We start from the raw sequence: 22,500 nt of genomic DNA on the forward strand, positions 1-22,500 counted from the left end.
AAAGCATTTGGTTTCTTTTTTTAAAGATTTTTATTTATTTATTTGACAGAGAGAGATCACAAGCAGGCAGAGAGGCAGGCAGAGAGACAGGAGGAAGCAGGCTCCCTGCTGAGCAGAGAGCACGATGCGGGACTCGATCCCAGGACTCCGAGATCATGACCTGAGCCGAAGGCAGCGGCTTAACCCACTGAGCCACCCAGGCGCCCAGCATTTGGTTTCTTATTCAACATTTTCTTGAGTGCCCACTCTATCACACGCCGTGTTCTAAGTCTTGGGGCCACAGCAGTAGACAAACAAGCCCTGAGTAGAAGGCAGGACGATCAACAGGTGAATGCATTGATGGGCTAGTTTTAGAGACAATAAACCAAGCTCACATGATGGAGGTACCTGTGTCTGGTAGAGTGAGCGGAATGAGCCACTCAAGTCTGGAGACCTGAGAGGGGATGAGGAACCCACTCTGGGAAGCGCTGGGAAAAAGAAAAGACCAAGACACTGAGATGTAAATGAACTTGACATTTTTCAGGATCAAGAAGAACCGTGTGGCTGAGGGAACAAGAGGTGAGCCATAGAAAGTGAAGTCAGCTGATGGGGTGAGGTTGGGGGCTCCTCACAGGTGGCATGGGTTTTAGAGGTTCAGTAAGTGGCAATGCTTTTCCTGCCGGCTGAGTCTGAGCCACTTGAGAGAAGCAGATGGCGGGCTGATAGTGATCAGGAGCGCCCACCCTTGAGGCCCCCCAGCCCAGCCTGCCTGCTCTGTGGTGGGAAGAGCCAGAAGAGAAAACGGCTGAGCTAGGACCCTTGGTTCCTTGTTCCAAGCTCACTTACCAGAGGACTGGGTGTCTCTCCCATGCTTTCCCACTAGCAGGTACAACAGAAATTCCCCATCAGGCCATATGAGGACTATGGTATGAGTACTCCCTCAGTGTGGCCATGGTTAGGGTCTACTTTACTTGTTCCATGCCATGCTCAAACCTGGCAGCTCCAGCTCCGGGCACCTGGGGGGCTAGACTGATGCAGGCTGGAGCGTTGGGACTGGTGAAGTCTCAGGTTGGGGGAAGAGATCTGTTTTAAGGGTGTCTGGACACCTGAGGTCTGTTGTGGGCAGTATGATGGGGTGGCCAACCCCAGTCTTATGCTGGGATCTGCTGGTGGTCCTGGAGTAGGCTGCTGATGCCCCACCTGGAGCAGCTTGAGGAGGAAAAAAATTTTCCTTCCTTTATTCTTGCTTTTCCTGCAGAAATGGAGCAGCAGGTGTGAAATTGGAGGCAGTGGTAAACATGGAGGTGTTTAATGGCCAGCGCTAGCAAGTAGTGATAGGACAGGGGAGCCCTAATTTGTAGTGTTTGCCCATTTCTGTGGTGTAAGTATCCCATGATGGCTGGTTTCAAGCTACCACCAGTCTAACAACTGGCTCACAAAATCCTTGCAACTTTAGCAATTGGCCCTCCTGACCTGGCATGAGCTGGCTTCAGGATGCCACTGGTTAGTGGTGTCTTTCTTCTAGGTTCACCCAACTTTAGTGACCCCTTCCCTGAGTGTAGGTCTGAGGGGCGATAGGATTATGGGACATAAGACAGAGCTCCTTCCACTCCTGACCGCTGCCTTCTGGATAAGGGGCTTGGGAGTGTGAGGATGCCCTTTGCTATTAAATGTACCTGAGACTCATTTTAATCACATATGATGATAGACATGGAGACAATTGTCTTTGAAAGAAAACTTTATTACTTAAAATTCCCAAGAGCAGGGGGCTCACCGTGCAATGAAGAGCCACTATGGGGGGAAAACCAGGGTCTGTAGGAAGCAGGAGTAGGGGGAAAGCATGGGCCTGAGCCTTTATTATGGCTTTTGCAGGAAGAAATGGGCAAGGTAGGGCAGGCAAGCTGAGCAAGTTTAGAATGGGCTAGTTTGAATAATTTTGGTGGGCTCTAGGCTCTAGAGGTGGTCTCTAGTTGTTTGCTACTTGGCCCTGGGGTGATTTGGGGCAGAGGGAATATTGGTTTGCATGTAAGACTGAGATCAAGGAGGTAATTGTATTGGTTGCAAACTTTACCCAGGTTTGCAAGACCCTAAGGTGTCAAAGCATCACAAAACATAGAAAATAAAAACATGACTAATAAACTCTCCATTGAAGGTAAAGATAATCACAAGAGCAAACTTTAATTGAGTGTCTGTTTTGTGTCAGTCCTTCATGCATGAATTTCTTCTAGCAGCCCAATGAGGAACTCTATTGAGGTATAATTCACACAAATAAACAGCAAATATTTAGGTGCATAATTTGATGGTTCTGACACATGTGTAACTTGTGAAACTATCAAGATAACAAATATTTCCATAACTCCCTAAAGTTGCGTTTTGGCTCCTTTTAACCCTCCCTCCATTCCTGTCCTCAGGCAAACACTGGCCTCCTTTCTGTCACTATAAATTATTTTTATTCTTCTGGAGTTTTATGTAAGTAGAGATGGATATTTGTGTTTAAACATATGTTTTCCTTAAAATAATTTTTCCTGATATTAAAAAAATAACATATGTTTGTAAAGAATTTTAACATGGAAAGTGAGGGGCGGCTGGGTGACTCAGTCAGTTACGTGTCTGACTTTGGCTCAGGTCATGATCTTGGGGTCCTGGGATGAAGTGAGCCTTGCATAAGGCTCCCCACTCCATGGGGAGTCAGCTTCCCCCTCTTCCTCTTCCCCTCACCCCCACTTGTGCTCTCTCTGCCTCTCTCTGTCTTTTATTTATTAAATAAATAAAATCTTAAAAAATTATAGAAAGTGAACCTCTTTCTAATCCCAGGCCCCAGAGGAAATAAATCACTGTGAGAAGTTAGATGTACAATCTTCTAGAATTTTGTCTACTATCGGGACTTCAGGGAAAAAATCAAAGACATTACTTTTTTTTTAAGTTTAAAAAAATTTTTAAGTAACCTCTGGACCCAATGTGGGGCTCAAACTCATAAACCTGAGATCAAGAGTCACACGCTCTTCCACCTGAGCCAGCCACACACCCTAATCAATGACATCTCTTAATCTCCCTTCTGAGTTTTAGACCAATCATAGGAGTTAGATATGGAAACAGCAGCTTCATGAGTAACAAAACTTGGATTGAAGCATGCTGGTGTTGCTATGTATCCCCTGTTGGACTTACGATGTTTTGCTACTGCATTTGCCAAATGTACTTGGGCATAGTCCAACTGGTCGACCACAAACCTCCTTTGGATTCTTACTGTATGGCCCCAGCCTGATCAAACTAGCCCTTTTCTGGAGTCCCTTAGACTCCCAAGCAGAGAGAGAAAGGGTGAGATACAAAGATCCTCAGTTCTTTCTTCCAAATCTGCTAGTGAGATAAAGGGTATGCGTGTGTATGTGCAGAGGTCACTTCAGCTGACATTTACCCTCCTTGGATATGGAAAGCCAGGGGAATGATGTTTTCTCTCTAATGGACTAAAATAGATGCATACCTGTTTTGTGTCAGTCTCAGCCTGTAATAGTGATGCTATTCGCTGGGAATGCGGGGGGGGGGCACTCATCTGGGCCCCTACTTCTGGCAGTGAGCCCCCACAGGCATTACCCTGGCTGGAGCCAATGTTGTGGCTGGACCCACCCTTGTGGTTCTTACTATGATTGCAAGATACACCTCGGCAACAACTATCAGATAACTTTGACAAATAAGACTTATAACTCAGGAGTTATATATCGCATGTACTGGAGGGTACATAGCATACCTAAAGTTGCCAGGAAAGAGAGAAAGAGAGAGAGAGAGAGAGAGAGTGAACAGTCTTGGAGTTCTGTCTTTATTGGGGGTTAAGAATGGGGTGGAGGGCTTAAGGTTTTGTGGATTCACCTTTATTGGTGAATTTTGTTAACCTTAAAAATTAAAGTTATTTTTGCCAGCAAAAAAAATGGGCTTATTCAGGAATAGCAGAGAATTACAATTCAGGACATGCAAGTTATGGCAAAACCATGGGCAAGACTGGAAAACGAAGGAGAGGAATGCCCTTTTATAGAGGAAAGAAGGGATTTGGGAAGGGTTATTATAAACAAAAAAGCCCATTGGAGTAAACGGAGTTTGAAGTATAGTGGCTTCTCATTGGCTGAGGTGTGCAAGTCTCTCATTGGCTGGGCTGTTGCTGAGCTAGGAGTAAATCTTTCCTCCAACTGCTGGGGTAGTAAATGTGCAGGCTTCTTCCTGTTGAGAATACAAGGTATGTCTCTTCCTGCTCGTTCTGCAAAGGGCTGGGAGAAGTGGTGTGTTATCCCTCTGGCTTTCTGACTCCAATTTATTTTATTAAGTAGGCACCACAGCCAGCATGGAGCCCAACCCAGGGCTTGAATTTAGGACCCTGAGATCAAGACCTGAGTGAGATCAAGAGCTGGATGCTAAACCGACTGAGCCAACCAGGTGCCCCACTCCTGACTCCATTTTAGATGAGATTTCCTTTATTCAGGTTCATAAAATGGATGCCCCTTCAATCAAAAACTTAATGTTAGGTCCTTACACTGAACCTCCTCAAACATATGTTCCCCAGGTTCCCTTACTCCACCCTCTAAAAGAAGAGCTTTTTTCTAACTAACCTTTAAGATACTTATAGCTCTTATGGCTGGAGTGTTCTTATTTCAATAGGCTTTTCTCCCTCCTGAAATAATCCTTTTGAATGAAGTCTTTCTTTACCATTGTCCAGAATAATTTTTGACAATTATAAACAAACAAAAATCTTTTAAGCCATTTTGACTCCTTGCCCTAAAACTACTCAAATCCATCAGCAGATAGCAGATAGCCATTGGCTCTGCCTTAATTTTAGCATCAGAGCTGGTCCCACTCCTTCCATTCCTCCCGGCCACCTGTGTCCAGCTATCTCCATCTGTCATTGGGATTATTGCCTCAAATTTCTAATTGTCCTGCCTAATTCTATCTTTGCCTCCCTAGAGTCACACAACAAAGAGAACTTTAACATAAAATAAAATAAAAATACACATTAGATAATATTGCTCCTATAGCTCAAAACCCTTCAGGAGCTCCCCCATTGCACTCAAGGTAAAACCCACAATTTTTGAAAAGTGTGGAGATTCCTCAAGAAATTAAAAATAGAGCTTCCCTACGACCCTGCCATTGCACTACTGGGTATTTACCCCAAAGATACAGATGGAGTGAAAAGAAGGGCCATCTGTACCCCAATGTTTATAGCAGCAATGGCCACGGTTGCCAAACTGTGGAAAGAACCAAGATGCCCTTCAACGGACGAATGGATAAGGAAGATGTGGTCCATATACACTATGGAGTATGATGCCTCCATCAGAAAAGATGAATCCCCAACTTTTGTAGCAACATGGACGGGACTGGAAGAGATTATGCTGAGTGAAATAAGTCAAGCAGAGAGAGTCAATTATCATATGGTTTCACTTATTTGTGGAGCATAACAAATAGCATGGAGGACATGGGGAGATGGAGAGGAGAAGGGAACTGAGGGAAATTGGAAGGGGAGGTGAACCATGAGAGACTATGGACTCTGAAAAACAACGTGAGGGTCTTGAAGGGGCGGGGGAGTGGGTGGTTGGGGGAACAAGGTGGTGGGTATAGGGAGGGCACGTATTGCATGGAGCACTGGGTGTGGTGCAAAAACAATGAATACTGTTACGCTGAAAAGAAATTAAATATTTCATTTATTTTTAAGATTTTATTTATTTATTTGACAGACAGAGATCACAAGAAGGTGGAGAGGCGGGCAGAGAGAGCGAGGAGGAAGCAGGCTCCCCCGGAGCAGAGAGCCAGATGCGGGGCTCCATTCCAGGACCCTGGGATCGTGACCTGAGCTGAAGGCAGAGACTTCTGAGCCATGCAGGTGCCCCTTATTTGTTTATTTGTTTGAGAGAGAGACAGAGACCACATACTCAAGAGGGAGAAGGAGCAGGTGGGAGGGGCAGAAGGAGAGGAAGAAGCAGAATCCCCACTGAGAAGGGAGCCCCCTGTGGGGCTCAGTCCTAGGACCCTGGGATCATGACCTGATCCAAAGGCAGACGCTTAACCAACTGTCCCAAATCCCGAAATTCTTACAGTTGCCCAGGTGGCCTCATATGATTTGGTTCCATTACTTCTCTGACCTCACTTCTAGCTAGTCTCCATCCTGCCCAACTCAACGTCAAACATTTAATTAATTTATTTAAATTTTTATTTATTTATTTATTTTAAACTTCAAACATTTTAGACACTGGGCTTCTGCTGTTGTTTTGAGGCCAAACCTCTCCTACCTCAGGGCCTTTGCCCCCAGACATTCATACTCATCTCCAACCAAATTGCTGGGGGTGAAGTGGAAATACTGTGTGTTCATGATTCTGGGCCTTGGCTTTCTCAACTGTCAAACCGCTGTTCTTCCTTCCCTCAAACACCAGGAAGATGTTATAGTCAAAGGGATAGTGGGAAGGGAAAATGCTTTCTAAAGTGAGAACTGTTGACCTTAAAAACAAAAGATGGTTGTTTTACCAGCAAAGATGGGCTTATTTAGGAATAGCAAAAAGTTGCAGCCCTGGGCCCAAGCAAACTATGGCAAAACCATAGATAAGTCCCACAAAAAAAGAGGGTAACTTTTTTTAAAAAAAGATTTTATTTATTTGCCAGAGAGAGAGAGTACACACAAGAAGGCAGAGAGGCAGGCAGAAGCAGACTCCCCGTCGAGCAAGGAGCCCGATGCGGGACTCGATCCCAGGACCCCGGGACCATGACCTGAGCCGAAGGCAGTGTCCCAACCAACTGAGCCACCCAGGCGTCCCCCGACTGCATTCTGAGGTTTCCTTTTATTCATTTTCACAGAACTTTCCAATCTGAAGTAAACTTGTAGGGTTGGTTTGAAGAACAGCTGCTTGAGACAGAGTGTATGTAATACCCCCAGTTACCACCAGATGGCAGCACGCCACCGAATTCGTCATGTAGGTCATTTCTCACAGTACAGTAATTCTAAGTTGCTAATATTTGTGTACCTCTTCGCCCTTCATAAATAGGGACAACGAAAGGAAAGTATATTTGTTAGGCATCTATTGTTTTGGCTGGACATCCAATTTACATCCGTGATTTAAACCAGAGCATCCCCCTCATCTTTTAGAAATTCCCAATAACCCAATAACGCCTGGGTGGCTCAGTCGGTTAAGTGTCTGCCTTTGGCTCAGGTTCTGGGTCATGGGATTGAGTCCTCTATGGGGCTCCCTGCTCAGCGGGGAGCCTGCTTCTCCCTTTCCCTCTGACCCTCCTCCCTGCCTGTGCTCTCTCTGTCTCTGACAAATAAAATCTTTAAACAATTAAATGTAGGAGCTTGCGTGTGGCTCAGTCCTTAAGTATCTGCTCAGGTCATGATCCCAGGGTCCTGGGATTGAGCCCCACATCAGACTCCCTGCTCTGTGGGAAGCGAGCTTCTCCCTCTCCCATGCCCCCTGCTTGTGTTTCTGCTCTCCCTGTCAAATAAATAAATAAAATCTTTTAAAAAATTAAATGTATGTATATATAGTGTCTAGGAATAGACCTAACTGAAAGATACGACCAATTGAAGAAGTAAATTTAAAATTTAAGGGCCTAAGGAAGGAGCAGGATGAATGGAGGTGTGATCCACATTGTGGGCTGACGGGTACCTTGGTAAACCTGATGTTCGTCACAAAGGGTCTCAGAAGGGAAGAGAGAAGGAGCAAAAAAGCTTTTATTAGGCATCCTGAGGCCTGGCCAACTGGAAGTGAGACTCAGCCCAGCACCGCCCTCACACCTGGTCCCCACCCGGGATCCGCCCCCTGAGCCTGGAATACACCATAGCCCTGCCGAGGATGCCCGAGGCTTACTCTTAGCCCCGCCTTCCAGGAGCGGTCTCTGCTAGCCAGGCCACGCCCCCCCAGGGGCTGTTCCCACCTCTAGCTCAGCCCGTTCAACCTGGTACTCGTCCCTGGATGGGCCCATTCAGCCCCCAGCCTTCCCTGAGGGCTTCTTCGAGCTCCTCCCTCCTCCCATTCCGCCCCGCCCCAGCCGCCCCAGCCCTGGGGCCCTGCCCCAGCCCTGGGGCCCCGCCCCTTGTTTACCCACAATACCGGAAGTGGAAGTGTGGGTTGGCCGGGAGCCCACAGGTGGCTGATTTGCTTCCGGGATCTCCTGGGGCGCGCTCTGGTGTCGCGGGCGGATGGATCTGCTGGGAAGGATCCAGGCCAAAGGGTTGGTGTGGTTCGGTCCCTGCGGTGTGTTTTGCGAGATCCTTGCTGGTCCATGGCTTTTTGGATCTAGGGGGGTGGCTTGGTTGTATCGGGGTACTGTGCCCAGATGATTCTGGACCCCCATGTTCTCATCTGTTGCTCCTTGGCCCCCTTCTCCAGAGCACTAGGCTGATGTTATAACCCAAAAGTATAGGGGGACAGGAACGTGTTTTTATGTTTTCAGTGAGAACTTTTAAAAGGACGTCAGTGATGAAGTTTTAGAGTATAAGTGAGGTTCAGTGGGGTGAGATCCATATGGGATGATCAAGAAAGAATTCTTGAGACATCTTTGGTGCAAAATGGTGGTTTATTAAAGCGTGGGGACAGGACCCGTGGGCAGGAAGAGCTGTTGCCCTGGGGTTGTGAGGGGTGGCTGACTATATACTACGGGGTTGGGGGAGTTAAGGAAAAGGGGGTTTTCAGAAGAACTTTTAGGGCGCCTGGGTGGCTCAGTGGGTTAAAGCCTCTGCCTTCAGCTCAGGTTATGATCTCGGGGTCCTGGGATTGAGTCACACATTGGGCTCTCTGCTCAGCAGGGAGCCTGCTTCCCCACCCCCTCTCTGCCTGCCTCTCTGCCTACTTGTGATCTCTCTCTGTCAAATAAATAAAATCTTAAACACACACACACATTAAAAAAAAAGAAGAAGAAGAACTTTCATATGCTAAAGAGGACCCACAAGATACCGGAGGCCTTGAGACATTGCCATTGTCAGGTTATGGTGGTTTTTCTCCTCTTGCAAGATATTAACTTAGGATGGGAGAATCCTGGAAGAATGTCACAAATGTCCCACCTACGAGTAGGGGGTGGGGAGAGGTTGTAGGGTGTCATTTTCTGCCTAGTCCTCAGCCAGCCTTCTGTTTCCTCATCATGAGCATAGATGATCTGAAACATGCTGTGTGAATGAAGCTTTGCACAAGTGTATATATCTTTTGATCTTGTTTAAATGGAGTTCTGAGAAAAACAAAAAGTAATCTGTAGTGCAAAAACTTAAGAACTGTGGTTGGGCAGGGGCACCTGGGTGGCTCAGTGGGTTAAAGCCTCTGCTTTTGGCTCAGGTTGTGTTCCCAGGGTCCTGGGATCCGGCCCCTGCGTCAGGCTCTCTGCTCAGCAGGGAGCCTGCTTCCACCTCTCTATCTGCCTCCCTCTCTGCCTACTTGTGATCTCTGTCAAATAAATAAATAAAATCTTTAAAAAAAAAAAGAACTGTGGTTGGGCAGAAGTTTTGGGTGGGAAGTAACTAGGAAAGGGACATGAACTTCCACAAGCGAGGATAACTATAACTTGATAGAGATTTGGGTTACAGAGACATATTTATCAAGACTGAACTGCACACTTTAATTTCACCTTATGTAAATATTTCCTCAAAAGAAAATATTGTATGCAAATACTAAACTAGTGGGTGATATACATACTGAAAAATATGGGAAGATGTGTACTGATGTCACAGGTTACTTTGAAAAACATGTAAAAAGGATTGATGAGTAGATGGAAGGATAGATAAATATGTGATCATGCAATTATAGGAAAATGCTAATGGTAGCTTATAAGGTGTAACTGTAAAATTCGTACAGATTTGCTGTGTATTTGGAAATTTGGATATTAAAATTTTAGGGGAGGGGCACCTGGGTGGCTCAGTGGTTAAGCCTCTACCTTCGGCTCAGGTCATGATCTCGGCGTCCTGGGATCGAGCCCCGCATTGGGCTCTCTGCTTGGTGGGGAGCCTGCTTCCCCCTCTCTGTTTCCCTGCCTCTCTGCCTACTTGTGATCTCTGTCTCAAATAAAAAAAATCTTTAACATGTTAGGGGGAAAGCTTGTACACTTGGAGGATATGTTGTTTATGGATATCCTGTTTAAGATGTAAATACAGGGGTGCTTGGGTGGCTCAGTTGGGTAACTGTCTGCCTTTGGCTCCGGTCATGATCCCAGGGTCCTAGGATTGAGCTCTGCATCAGGCTCCCTGCTTCTCCCTCTGCTGCTGTCCCTGCCTGTGCTCTCTCATTCTCTCTCCCTGTCAAATAAATAAACAATCTTAAAAAAAAAAAAAAGAGGGGCGCCTGGGTGGCTCAGTGGGTTAAGCCGCTGCCTACGGCTCGGGTCATGATCTCAGGGTCCTGGGATCGAGCCCCGCATCGGGCTCTCTGCTCAGCGGGTAGCCTGCTTCCCCCTCTCTCTCTGCCTGCCTCTCTGCCTACTTGTGATCTCTTGTCTGTCAAATAAATAAATAAAATCTTAAAAAAAAAAAGATGTATGGCTCCTAGGTGACTCAGTTGGTCAAGTGACTGCCTTCAGCTCAGGTCATGATCCTGGAGTCCCTGCATGGAGGTCTGCATCAGGATCCCTGCACAGCAGGGAGTCTGCTTCTCCCTCTGACCCTCCTTTCTCTCATTCTCTCACTTTCAAATAAATAAATATAATCTTTTTTAAAAATGTAAATACAAAAGGAGGGGTACCCACGTGGCCCAGTTGGTTAAGCCATTGACTCCTGATTTGGCTCAGATCATGATCTCAGGGTTGTGAGATTGAGCCCACTGTTGGCTCTGCGCTGGGCATGGAGCCTGCTTAAAATTCTCCCTTTCCCGCCACCCCACGTCCCCTCAAATGCCTTCTCTCTCCCTCAAAAAAAGATGTAAATACGGGACACCTGGGTGGCTCAGTCAGTTAAGTGTCAGCCTTTGGCTCAGGTTGTGATCCTAGGGTCCTGGGATTGAGTCCCACATTGGGCTCCTTGCTTAGCAGGGAGCTTGCTTCTCTTTCTGTCTGCTTGTGCGTGCACTCTCTCTCACTCTCTGACAAATCAATAAATCTTTTAAAAAAGATGTAAATATAAAAGATATCTGACTACATCAAAATTTAATACAGAATTGAAAGACAGGAAGTAAACCAGGAGAAGGCATATGTGATATACAACTTACTCTTATGTATCAGTGATGAAAAGGCAAAGCAATTCAGTAGAGAATTGGCATGGAAATAGGCAGTTTATAGATAAGGAAATAACAGTAACCACAACATTAAAGACAGATCTATTGGAATACACAAAGAACTCTATCAAAAAGACACCACGACGGGGCACTTGGGTGGCTCAGTGGGTTAAGCCTCTGCCTTCAGCTCGGGTCATGGTCTTGGGGTCCTGGGATGGAGCCCCGCCTTGGGCTCTCTGCTCAGCGGGGAGCCTGCTTCCTCCTCTCTCTCTCTGCCTGCCTCTTTGCCTACTTGTGCTCTCTCTGTGTGTGAAATAAATAAATAAAATCTTTTAAAAAAAGACACTATGAGGTGCCTTGGTGGCTCATTCAGTTAAGCATCTGACTCTTGATTTTGACTCCAGTCATGATCTCAGGGTCCTGAGGTTGCGCCTTATGTCAGGCTCCACGGAGTCATGCTGGTGTCTGCTTAAGATCTGCCTCTCCTTCAGTTCCTCCCCATTGCATGTGCTCTCTCTCACTCAAATAAATAGATCTTTTTAAAAAAAGTCACCATTAAGAAAGGGAAAATAAGCTATAATGAGGGATAAGATACATGTAACATATGTATGAAAAGGATTGCTGTGCAGAATAACTTCTACATTATCGAAGAAAAAGACAAAAGTTCCAGAAGAAAAATGGACAAGAGCCTTGAGTAGGCAGTTCCCAAAAAAAGGTTTCCGAACAATAAACATATGAAAAGATGCTTAGTTTCAGTGATCAATGAAATGGGAATAAAACCATCCAGAGATGCTAGTACACACCTAATAGAGTGTTGAAAATTACAGGCTGGGACGCCTGGGTGGCTCAGTAGGTTAATTGTCTGCCTTCAGCTCAGGTCATGATCCTAGAGCCCTTGCTCAGCAGGAAGCCTGATTTTCATGCTTCCTGCAGCTCCCCCTGGTTGTACCCTCTTTGGCTCGCTCTCTCTCTGTTGGACAAATAAATAAGTAAATAAAATCTTAAAAAGATATACAGGCTGACAATACCAAGTCTGGATAAGGATGCAGAACAGCAATGCTCATACTGTGTGGGAGTGTACATTTGCACCATCATATTTCTTTCTAACCAAGAGAATATGGCAGAGGTGATGGGATACCACTCCTGTAATTCTACTGCATTATGTAAAACTTGCTAGCTGACTGTAGTTTCCAGAGTCTTCCTCTCTTTGGCATTGACGCAGCAAGCTTTCATGAATAGTGATGTGGACCAGTGAGCTAATGATTAAAAAAGAATTCTTGATGGGGTGCCTAGGTGGCTCAGTCAGGTAAGCATCTGCTTGGGCTCAGGTCATTATCTTGGGGTCCTGGGGTTGAGCTCTGCTCATCAAGCTCTCTGCTCATCAGGAAGTCTGCTACTTCCTTTCTCTCTCACTCTCTGTGCTCTCTCTCGGCTCTCTCTCAAATAAATAAATAAAACCTTAAAAAAAGAGAAAGAATTCTTGAGATATTTTTGGTGCAATAAGGTGCTTTTATTACAGTACAGGGACCTATGGTCAGAAAGAGCCACAGTGGGATTGTGAGGAGTAACCGATTGTATACTTTGTTAGTGGAGGTTAGGGATAGTATGTCTCTAAAGAATTTGTGCACGTTAAAAGCGAGGTCTCCAAGACCTTGGAGGGCTAGCTATTAAGGTAACATTGTTTTTAGTTTTTAATGAAATATCAACAGTAAAGTAGCCATGAATTCCTTGAGGAATGTCACATTCCACATATCTTGGGGATTTATCAGTGGGCTGCAAGTTGTAAGGAGACTTACTTTTAGCTACATTTCTCTTGCCTTTGTTCTCATCAAATAGTACAGCCAAAGGAATTTAAGTTTGCCAATTAAGTCACCAAACCTGATGGAGTTTATTTTTTTTTTAAAGAGCTGAGGTGTTTTTTTTTAAAGATATTATTTATTTGACAGAGGGAGAGAGAGCATAATTATGCAGGAGGAGTGGCAGGGAGAGGGAGAGGGAGGCTTCCCACTGAGCAGGGACCCTGATGTGGGACTCAGTCCCAGGACCCTACGATCATGACCAGAGCGAAAGGCAGACGCTTAACCGACCAAGCCACGGGCATCCCCCTGATGGAGTTGAGAAGTAGATTCTGTCTCTCCCTCTTTAAAAAAATTAATAAAAACAAAATCTTTAATAACACAAAATCTTTAGAAAATAAATAAAATTTAAACTATAAATTTACTTTCTGTTGTGAAAATTAATAAAGGGAAACCTCACTAAAATGGAGTCCGGAGGCCAGAAGGGGTGGGTTTCATGCTATACCACTTCTTGTGAACCACAGGAAGAACTGTCCATTACAGTCCTCCAAAAGGAAAAGATGTACTTTGTATCTCCTACAAGAAATTGACTATCCTTCAAGCAACTTAGCCAATGAGAAACTCCTCATTACTCTCAACTCTTGCTTTTATGCAATTTACTTTTTTTCAAAACAACTCCTCTTGGGACGCCTGGGTGGCTCAGTGGCTTAAAGCCTCTGCCTTCAGCTCAGGTCATAATCTCAGGGTCCTAGGATCGAGCCCCGCATCAGGCTCTTTGCTCCGCGGGAGGCTTGCTCCCCACCCCTCCTGCCGCCTGCCTGCCTCTCTGCCTACTTGTGATCTCGTGTCTGTCAGATGAATTAATAAAATCTTAAACAAACAAAAAACCAACTCCTCCCAACTTATCCTTCTTTTCCGTGAATAACATTCCTGTCCTTTGTTGGACTAGCACATGGTTTTGCCATAGTTTGCTTGTCCCAAATTTTAATTCTTGACTATTCCTCAATAAACCTATTTTTCCCGGTAAAATAACTTTTATTTTTAAGGTCAACACTTTATCATATTATTTTTTTGAAATGGGTTAAAAAGAAATGATTCAATAAATCTCCACAGGTTTCTAGATATACTAGAAATACTGCAATGTGGCATTGACATGCATGTTTTCTTGTTAGTTCTACCATCTGTCCTCCTCCCCAGTAGAAATAAAAGCTCTGTGAAGGTCTGAGCAAGTTAATGAATGAAAGGAAAAGCATTATTAGGAGACATGATGGTAACCACATAAAACTAAAACAGCAATCGAAATACATAAAAGATATACACAAGCTCATACCTAAGGAAAGACTAAATGTCGTTTACTGTTTGTCATACAAAAACAGGTTTTAGGGGCCCCTGGGTAGCTCAGTGGTTAAGCCTCTGCCTTAGGCTCTGGTCATGATCTGAGGGTTCTGGGATCGAGCCCCGCATCGGGCTCTCTGCTCAGTAGGGAGCCTGCTTCCCCCTCTCTCTGCCTGCCTCTCTGCCTACTTGTGATCTCTCTGTCAAATAAATAAATAAAATATTAAAAAACCCAAGGTTTTAAAAAACAAAGTCTACAGTCCCAAGATTAACATGCAAATGTAAGACAAGTTTGAAGATAAAATTGAAAAACTGAGTAGGGACAAGAAAGTTTTTAAGAATAGTGAGGATGGAGGAGTCAGTACTGCCGCATAACAAAGCGCTTCCAAGCTTCGCACATCCTTGCGGTCACAGCAAGAACTCAGAGAACAGGCGTTTTTCTGAGAGGGAGCTGCCTGGCCAGTCAGGTGCGGGGGGCACGAGGCTCCGCTCAACAGGCTCCGGTCCCGCCCCCAGCCCCGCCACCGGGCTCCAGCCCAGGGTCACTGGAATGGATCCCGCGGGGCCTGGGCCTAGCTGCAGTGCCTTGGGCCGACGACAGGACTTCTCTGTGGAGGCCCGAGGACGCGGCCACCGCCCCTCCCGCTGCCTCAGCGCTCCTACGCCCCGTGGGAGCCTTCTACTTTCCAAACCCCGAGACCGGAAGTGGGGTGCGCGTCCCCCGGGCGGCCGCCATCTTGCCTCTAACGGCACCACGGTTTTTCTCGTTATTCGCTTCCAGCACGTAAGAGTGGCTGCAGGTGCAAGGTCGGGGCGGGAGCTGGGGGAAGCGCCTGAGGGGGTGGGGGCGGGGTCTTGACGAAGCTGAGGAGGCGGGGCTCTGGGAAGGCGCATCTCCGGTGAGGGTGGACAAATGGGGCTCCGGTTGGGGCTTTGGGGGGCGGGGTCTCAGGATGGACAAAGGGGGCTGTGGGCGGGGCTGCGGGGCGTGGTCTAGTAGGGGGCGTGACCTCAGTCTCGCGGGCTGGTAGAGCAAGGGCAGTTGGTCACCTGCCGCGATCCTTCGGTTTTTCCGAACTGGGGTGTCGTTGGTTTTGGGGGTTAAGAGGCCTCGGTGAAATTTACATCAGGGAGGTCCCTTTCTGCCTTCGTCACACAAGAGACTTTTACTTTTGCGACTTTTGTGAGAAATGGTTGAGGTGAGAAGATCTTAAAACTTTTTTCGGTTAATAACGTTTGATAAATTCATTTGGGAAAATGCTTCTTCAGGATTGTAGCGTGAGTGCCAGTACGTACGTGTAATCAGGAAGAGAGAAGGAAACAGCGCGAATGAAAATGTGAATAACAAGCCTTACAATTAAAGGAGGCGGTTCCGCTCCGTACTTCCCAAGTTTTAAAACGTGGGGATCTCTTGCTCTCGATATTATTAAAACGGATTTTGGTGGCATATACTTGCGGCTAAAACCCAATAGAAGTCTAAAGCATAAGTGACATGCATGAAATTGTGTGAGTTAAAACCGCGGGGATCTCCAGGAAAAAGGGAGGAAGGAGCTCTCCCAACATCAGGTACTAGGACTGTGGGAAATTTATTATTCCTTAAGATTTTATTTATTTGACAGAGCGAGAGAGCACAAGCAGGGGGAGCAGCAGAGGGAGAGGAAGAAGGAGGCTCCCCGCTGAGCAGGGAGCCAGATGTGGGGCTTGATCCCAGCACCCCAGGATCATGACCTGAGCTGAAGGCAGGTGCTTAACTGAGCCGCCCAGACACCCCTATATTTCCCCCTTTTAAAATAAAATGTTTTGTTTGGAAACCTCTTGAAGCTTATAGGAGAAAACGTTGCAAGAACAGTACAACGAAATCCCACTTGCTCTTTGTCTAGATTTGGCATTTGTTAATGTTTTGCCACATTTCTTGTCTCTTTTGGTGTACATATAATAACTACTATTTTTGCTAGATCATTTGAGAGTAAGTTGCAGAAATCATAACCCATTACTTCTGAAGACTTCAGTGGGCATAGATCTCCCAAAAACAGGCATTCTTCTCTTTTATAACCTCAGTCTAATTACTAAATTCTGGAAGGTGTAGGTTTAAAAAGAATTTAAAGATTTTTACCTATTTATTAGAGACAGGGACAGATTGAGAGAGAGCATGAGAGGGGAGAAGGTCAGAGGGAGAAGCGGACTGCCCATGGTGCTGGGAGTCGGATGCGTGTGGGACTCCATCCTGGGACTCCAGGACTATGACCTGAGCCAAAGGCAGTTGCTTAACCAACTGAGCCACCCAGGTGCCCTAAAAAAACTGTTTTCTGATAAAGATGTTCCCTTTTTAAAAAAAATATTTTACTTATTCATTTGACAGAGACACAGCGAGAAAGGGAACACAAGCAGGAACACAAGAGTAGGAGAGGGAGAAGCAGGCTCCCCGCAGAGCAGGGAGCCCAATGTGGGGCTCGATCCTAGGACCCTGAGTCATGACCTGAGCCGAAGGCAGATGCTTAATGACTGCGCCACCAGGCACCCCAAGATGTTCCCTTCTTATTTAATTTTTTCCCTGAAGCCATGGAATAATGATTTTATCAATAATTTTACTGAATGTATTTAGAGAATCATATGATTCTCTCTAGTCTGCAAATGTAGTGAATTCTATTAAGCGTTTTCATAAAGACACTAACCCTAACTTGAATCCCTGTGTGTTTGTCTTAGATTCTCCTGCTCACTGGTACATTCAGTGTGTTAATACCTTCTTTCTGGTGTTTGCACTTATGCTCATGAATGAGTTGGGCTCCTTATTTTCCTTTCTTATAACCATTATTATTTGGGCCTCCTTGACTTAAATTGTTTGTTGTTGTTGTTGTTGTTGTTGTTGTTGTTGTTGTTTTACTGTCAGTGTTCGGTTTCTGGGGATCCCGTGACTGGGTCTCTTCTGTGGCCTGGTGGGAACTGAGTTTTTCCAGAAACTTTGTGCTTGTTCATATGTTAGTTTCTTGCTTAAGGTGTTTTGGACCACAGAGGTGTTGTGATTTACACCAATACCCAAGGGAGAGTGGACTTATGTTTGCAGACTCTCAGGAGAGATTGTCCCAGTAACCCAGCACTAATGCAGAAGAACCCTGGTCATCTTCCTGGTCCTCATTCAGCAAGCATTCCCACCAGGGAGGGGCAAGACAGGTGTGTGAAAGGCCAGAGGTGGGAAGGTGTCACCTGCTGAGATTGGAATTGTGTGCTATGTGCAGTAGACATTCTGGAAGTTCTTAAACTAAACTGGGAGGGGCAAGATCTGATTTGTAGGCTTTTTCCCTCCCTAGTAGAGTTGTGTTGACCTCATGGAACATTATTAACTATTAGGAATAGAGATACAAGAAAGCGAAGGAGCCAGTCTATAAAACATTGGAATCTTCCAGGCAGGAAGGTGATAAAAGCCACAATTTTAGCACATTCTGTGCTATTAAATGATGTTGCCTTCGTAATGCACAATGATGTATGCTTCGCACCATCTACAGAATGTAAGGTACTGTATGTGGGTGCATTTCATAAGGCTGTAGATGTTTGATTTAAAAAGCTCTTCTCAGGGGCACCTGGGTGGCTCAGTGGGTTAAGCCTCTGCCTTTGGCTTAGGTCATGATCTCAGGATCCTGGGATCAAGCCCCGCATCGGGCTCTCTGCTCAGCGGGGAGCCTGCTTCTCCCTCTCTCTCTGCCTGCCTCTCTGCCTCCTTGTGATATCTCTCTCTGTCAAATAAATAAAATGTTTTTTAAAAATTGAGGTATAGTTGACACAGTATTACCTTAGTTCAGGTGTACAACATAGGGATTTGACAACAAGTTTTTATGTTATGCTGTGCTCACCGCAAGTGTAGCTAGCATCTACCACAACATACTACTATTTTACAGTGTCTAAGATGTTATCTTGTCTGAGAAATCATCTCAGGCCACTTAGAATGAGTTTTCTCTTGAAGGTTTGGCTTCCCTTCCTCTCCTTCTTCCTTTTCTCCCCAACTTTCTTTTGCTCCCAGAGAAAGCTCTATCTTGCTTCCTTTTTTCTGAACATTTCCACCTTTGTAAATATTGGACCATGGCCCCACCTGTTTATTTATTCATTTTTCTACTGTCCTCAAACTTTGACAGTGCCTTCTATCAGACTGTTAGCAGCTGTCTCATTCTTTTTTTTTTTTTAAGATTTTATTTATTTATTTGACAGAGATCACAAGCAGGCAGAGAAGCAGGCAGAGAGAGAGGAGGAAGCAGGCTCCCCACTGAGCAGAGAGCCTGATGCAGGGCTCAATCCCAGGACCCTGGGATCATGACCTGAGCCGAAAGCAGAGGCCTTAACCCACTGAGCCACCCAGGTGCCCCGCAGCTGTCTCATTCTTAACAAAATCATTTCTTAGCATTTCCATCCCTTGTTCCTGTCACTGTCAAATTCTTCATATTGGGGATGCCTGGGTGGCTCAGTTGGTTAAGCAGCTGCCTTCGGCTCAGGTCATGATCCCAGCGTCCTGGGTTCGAGTCCCACATCGGGCTCCTTGCTCATCAGGGAGCCTGCTTCTCCCTCTGCCTCTGCCTGCCATTCTGTCTGCCTGTGCTCGCTCTCCCCCTCTCTCTCTGACAGATAAATAAATAAAATCTAAAAAAAATCTTTAAAAAAAAATTCTTCATATTGCTGGGCACCGGGGTGGCTCAGTCAGTTAAGTGTCTGCCTTCAGCTCAGGTCATGGTCCCAGGGTCCTGGGATTGAGTCCCACATTGGGCTTCTTGCTTCTCCCTCTGCTTCTCTCTCTTCTGCTTCTCTCTCTCTCTCTCTCTCTCTCTGTCTCTGTCTCTCATGAATAAATAAATAAAATCTTGAAAAATAATAATACATAAAATATAATAAAAAATTATTAAATTCTTCATATTGCTGAAATCCTTAAAGTCTGTCCAACTGCTGGGGCATTCTTTCATATTTAGAGACTCTCATGTTTAGAGTCTGTTTATGAAGAAAAGCTACGTGGGCCTGGCTCTTTGTTTTTGTTTTTAATTATATATCTCATCATTTATTTCTCTAAGAACTAAATCTTTCTCCTCCTCTCTCCCATTAATTTCAGATTAAAAGTTTCAACTGAAAACCAAAAAGACCACTGCAAAGCGGAATAAAATTTGGAAAAAACATCCACTGTCAGGAAAATGGTAAGATTCATGAGGGTACATTGCTGGTTCTCTGCAGTAGGGGATTACTGTGTCATAGAAGAACGCAACCACCATGGGGAGACACTTGGGTCCAGTGACCTTCACCCAAAAGAAGTTGTTTCTCAGGAGAGAGTCTCTGAGTATCATGAATTTGGGGAACATTCTAAACCAGTTTCAGTATTTATTTATGGAGAGTTGCCATAAGTAATCAGTTCCATAAATATGACTTAGTGAATGTTGACATATAATTCAGTTTTTGTTGAAGTAATTATCAAGAAAAATCTACATAAGCAGCTTTATGAGTGTCATGACTATATGATGGGCCCTTGAGGCAGAGCATTCACCTTACTTAAAATTAGAAAGAACTCAGGGCAGAAGTAGTGCATGTGCTCTGAAAATGGTAGCAACTTACCAAGTAGGAATTTTTTTTTTATAGTGCCGACTTTTTTTTTTTTTTTTAAGATTTTTATTTATTTGAGGGGTGTCTGAGTGGCTCAGTGGGTTAGGCCTCTGTCTTTGGCTCAGGTCATGATCTCAGTCAGGGTCCTGGGATCAAGCCCCGTATCGGGCTCTCTGCTCAGCAGGGAGCCTGCTTCCCCCCTCTCTCTGCCTGCCTCTCTGCCTACTTGTGATCTCTGTCTGTCAAATAAATAAAATCTTAAAAAAAAATAAAGATTTATTTATTTGTCAGAGAGAGCACAAGGGGAAGTGGAAGGGAGAGGTAGAAACAGGCTCCCCACTGAGCAAGGAGCCCAATGTGGGGCTCGATCTTAGGACCCTGGGATGATGACCTGAGCCGAAGGCAGCTGCTTAACCAATGGAGCCACCCGGGCATCCCTAGTGCAGACTTTCTATGGTGGGGGGTAATCCCCATGAGTGCAGTGAAAATGAGAAAGCCTTTAGTTATCGCTTATCCCTTACCCAACAGGCACTAAATCCAGCTGGAGAGAAACCCTATGAATACAATCTGTGTGGAAGAGCCATCAGAAGGAATTCTAACCTTGTTTGGCCCAAGGGAAGTTACACAGGAGAGAAATGAAATGAATGTAAAGAATGTGGGAGAGTGTCTAGTTGTCTTTCATCCCTTCAGACCCATGTGTGCTCTCATGCTGGCAAGAAACCCTGTGCGTGGGAAAGCTTCTGGTCATCACCCATCCTTTATGACACAAATCCACACTGGAGAGAAACCCTATGAGTTTAACCAGAGTAGGAGAGGATACACAATTGGGAGAAGCTGTGTAGATGCAAGGACTGTGGAAAGACTTCATCAGGAGCAGGAACCTGACCGTGCATAAGAGAGCGCACACTAGGGAGGGACTATCTGTGTGATGTTTGTCGCAAAGACTTTAGCAGGAAATTCCATCCGATGGCACACATGAGAACCCATAACGGGGAGAAGCTTTACCATTGCAGTAACCATGGAAAAGCCTTCAATAGGAGCCCTAACCTGACTGATCACAAGAGGGTACATACAGGGAAGATTGACCAGTGCAGCTACTGTAGTAACTTGAGTAGTCATCCACCCCGGAGGAAACGTGAGTACTCACGGTGGAGAGAAGCCCTGGGATTGGAAGCACATGGGAAAGCCCCATTGGTCTCACATGTGAGCAACTCTGTGCACATCGTTCGTCTGAGAAAGCCTTCCACGGGGACTTCAGTTCCTGCATAAAGAAATACAGAGTGGGAGAGAAATCTTACGAGTGTTATAAATATAGAATTGCTTTCAGCAGGGTCTTCTCCTCAAAATGGAAATCTAAATCCTTAGTTTTCAGATCATGTTTGTGAATAAAAGCACCCATAGAGATCCCCTGCACATCCCTTTAGCACATTACATGGGTTTCGACCTAAGGTATTTTTTATTTTGGTTTAATTCTAAATACTATTTCTGTTTGACGTATTTTAACTCAACAATGTCACTTTCTTTTGAGCCTATCAAAATACAACTTCATTTAAATTTCACCTGAATTTTCTCCTTCCCCCAGATTTTTATAATATCCATAGTTCTTTGGTAGGACATCCATGGTTCCTTAGGTGTGTGGTCCCCCTTGTTGCAATGAGCCAGTAAGCTGGACTTTGTTAGACTATAGGTTTTGTCCCTGGTGGTCTTTGGCTGATTATGTTGGGACAACAACAGACAGTCATAAATATGTTCTTTCTCTTGTCATCTAAAATGTTTCTAAAAAGTCCTTCTGAAATGTCTTCCAACATATTCTCCTATCCATTAATGATATTTTAAATATGTGGTGTCAGGAGGGGTCCAATTTAATTTCCTTCCTGGTAGATAACCAGTTTTCCTAGAACTCTAATCTGAAAGCTCCCGTTTTAAGTTTCTGTGTGCATGTTTTTATGTTTCTGGGCCTTCCATTCTATTATAATCAAATTTGTTAATCCTGTATCAATCCAGCACCATCTTTAATAACTTTATACTATTTTGTAACATCTAAGAGATCCCTACAACCTGTTCTTCAAGAGTAGCTTCTCTCTTCTGTGCCTTTCATTTCTTCATACGTATTTTACAGTAAACTTGCACAATTCCACAAAAAGTCATATTGGTATCATGTCTGACATCTCATTAGATCAGTACTGGTAGAATTGTTAAGTCTTTCAGGCCTTAAACTCAATAACTTCATTTATTTAGTCATTCTCTAATGTCTTTCAGTAAAGTTTTATACATTTGATAAATATATACATATTTAAAATATTATTTTCTTAAATATATGAAATGAAATAAACATGAAATGAAAACATATTTCTTAAAAATATGAAATTGGTTTCTAAAATAACCATCTATATTGACAAACATGGGTCTTGAGGGAAAAGAGGGATCAGAAAAAAGCAGCCTCCAGCATTCAGGGAACATGTGTTGCTGGTGGGATTGTAAAGTGATGTGTGGTCATTTTGAAGAAGTTTGGCAATTTCTTTTTTTTTTTTTAAGATTCTTTAATTCTTTATTTGTTTATTAATTGGACAAAGAGAGCAAGGGAGCACAAGCAGGGGAACAGTGGGGAGAAAGAGGGAGAAGCAGACTCCCCACCAAGCAGGGAGCCTGATGTGGGGCTCAATCCCAGGACC

At 44.8% G+C, this 22,500-nt stretch overlaps 1 long non-coding RNA gene across 1 annotated transcript; it reads left to right on the forward strand.

Annotated features, from left to right (window-relative positions):
* The first annotated feature begins 15,295 nt into the window (after positions 1-15,295).
* On the forward strand, positions 15,296-22,134 carry LOC125085106 (uncharacterized). Its single transcript, XR_007122777.1, has 3 exons — positions 15,296-15,462; positions 19,347-19,428; positions 20,357-22,134. It is a non-coding gene; the product is annotated as an uncharacterized LOC125085106 (long non-coding RNA).
* The last annotated feature ends 366 nt before the right edge of the window (positions 22,135-22,500 follow it).

The sequence above is a fragment of the Lutra lutra genome, chromosome 1 (assembly GCF_902655055.1).
Source record: "Lutra lutra chromosome 1, mLutLut1.2, whole genome shotgun sequence".
NCBI lineage: Eukaryota > Metazoa > Chordata > Mammalia > Carnivora > Mustelidae > Lutra > Lutra lutra.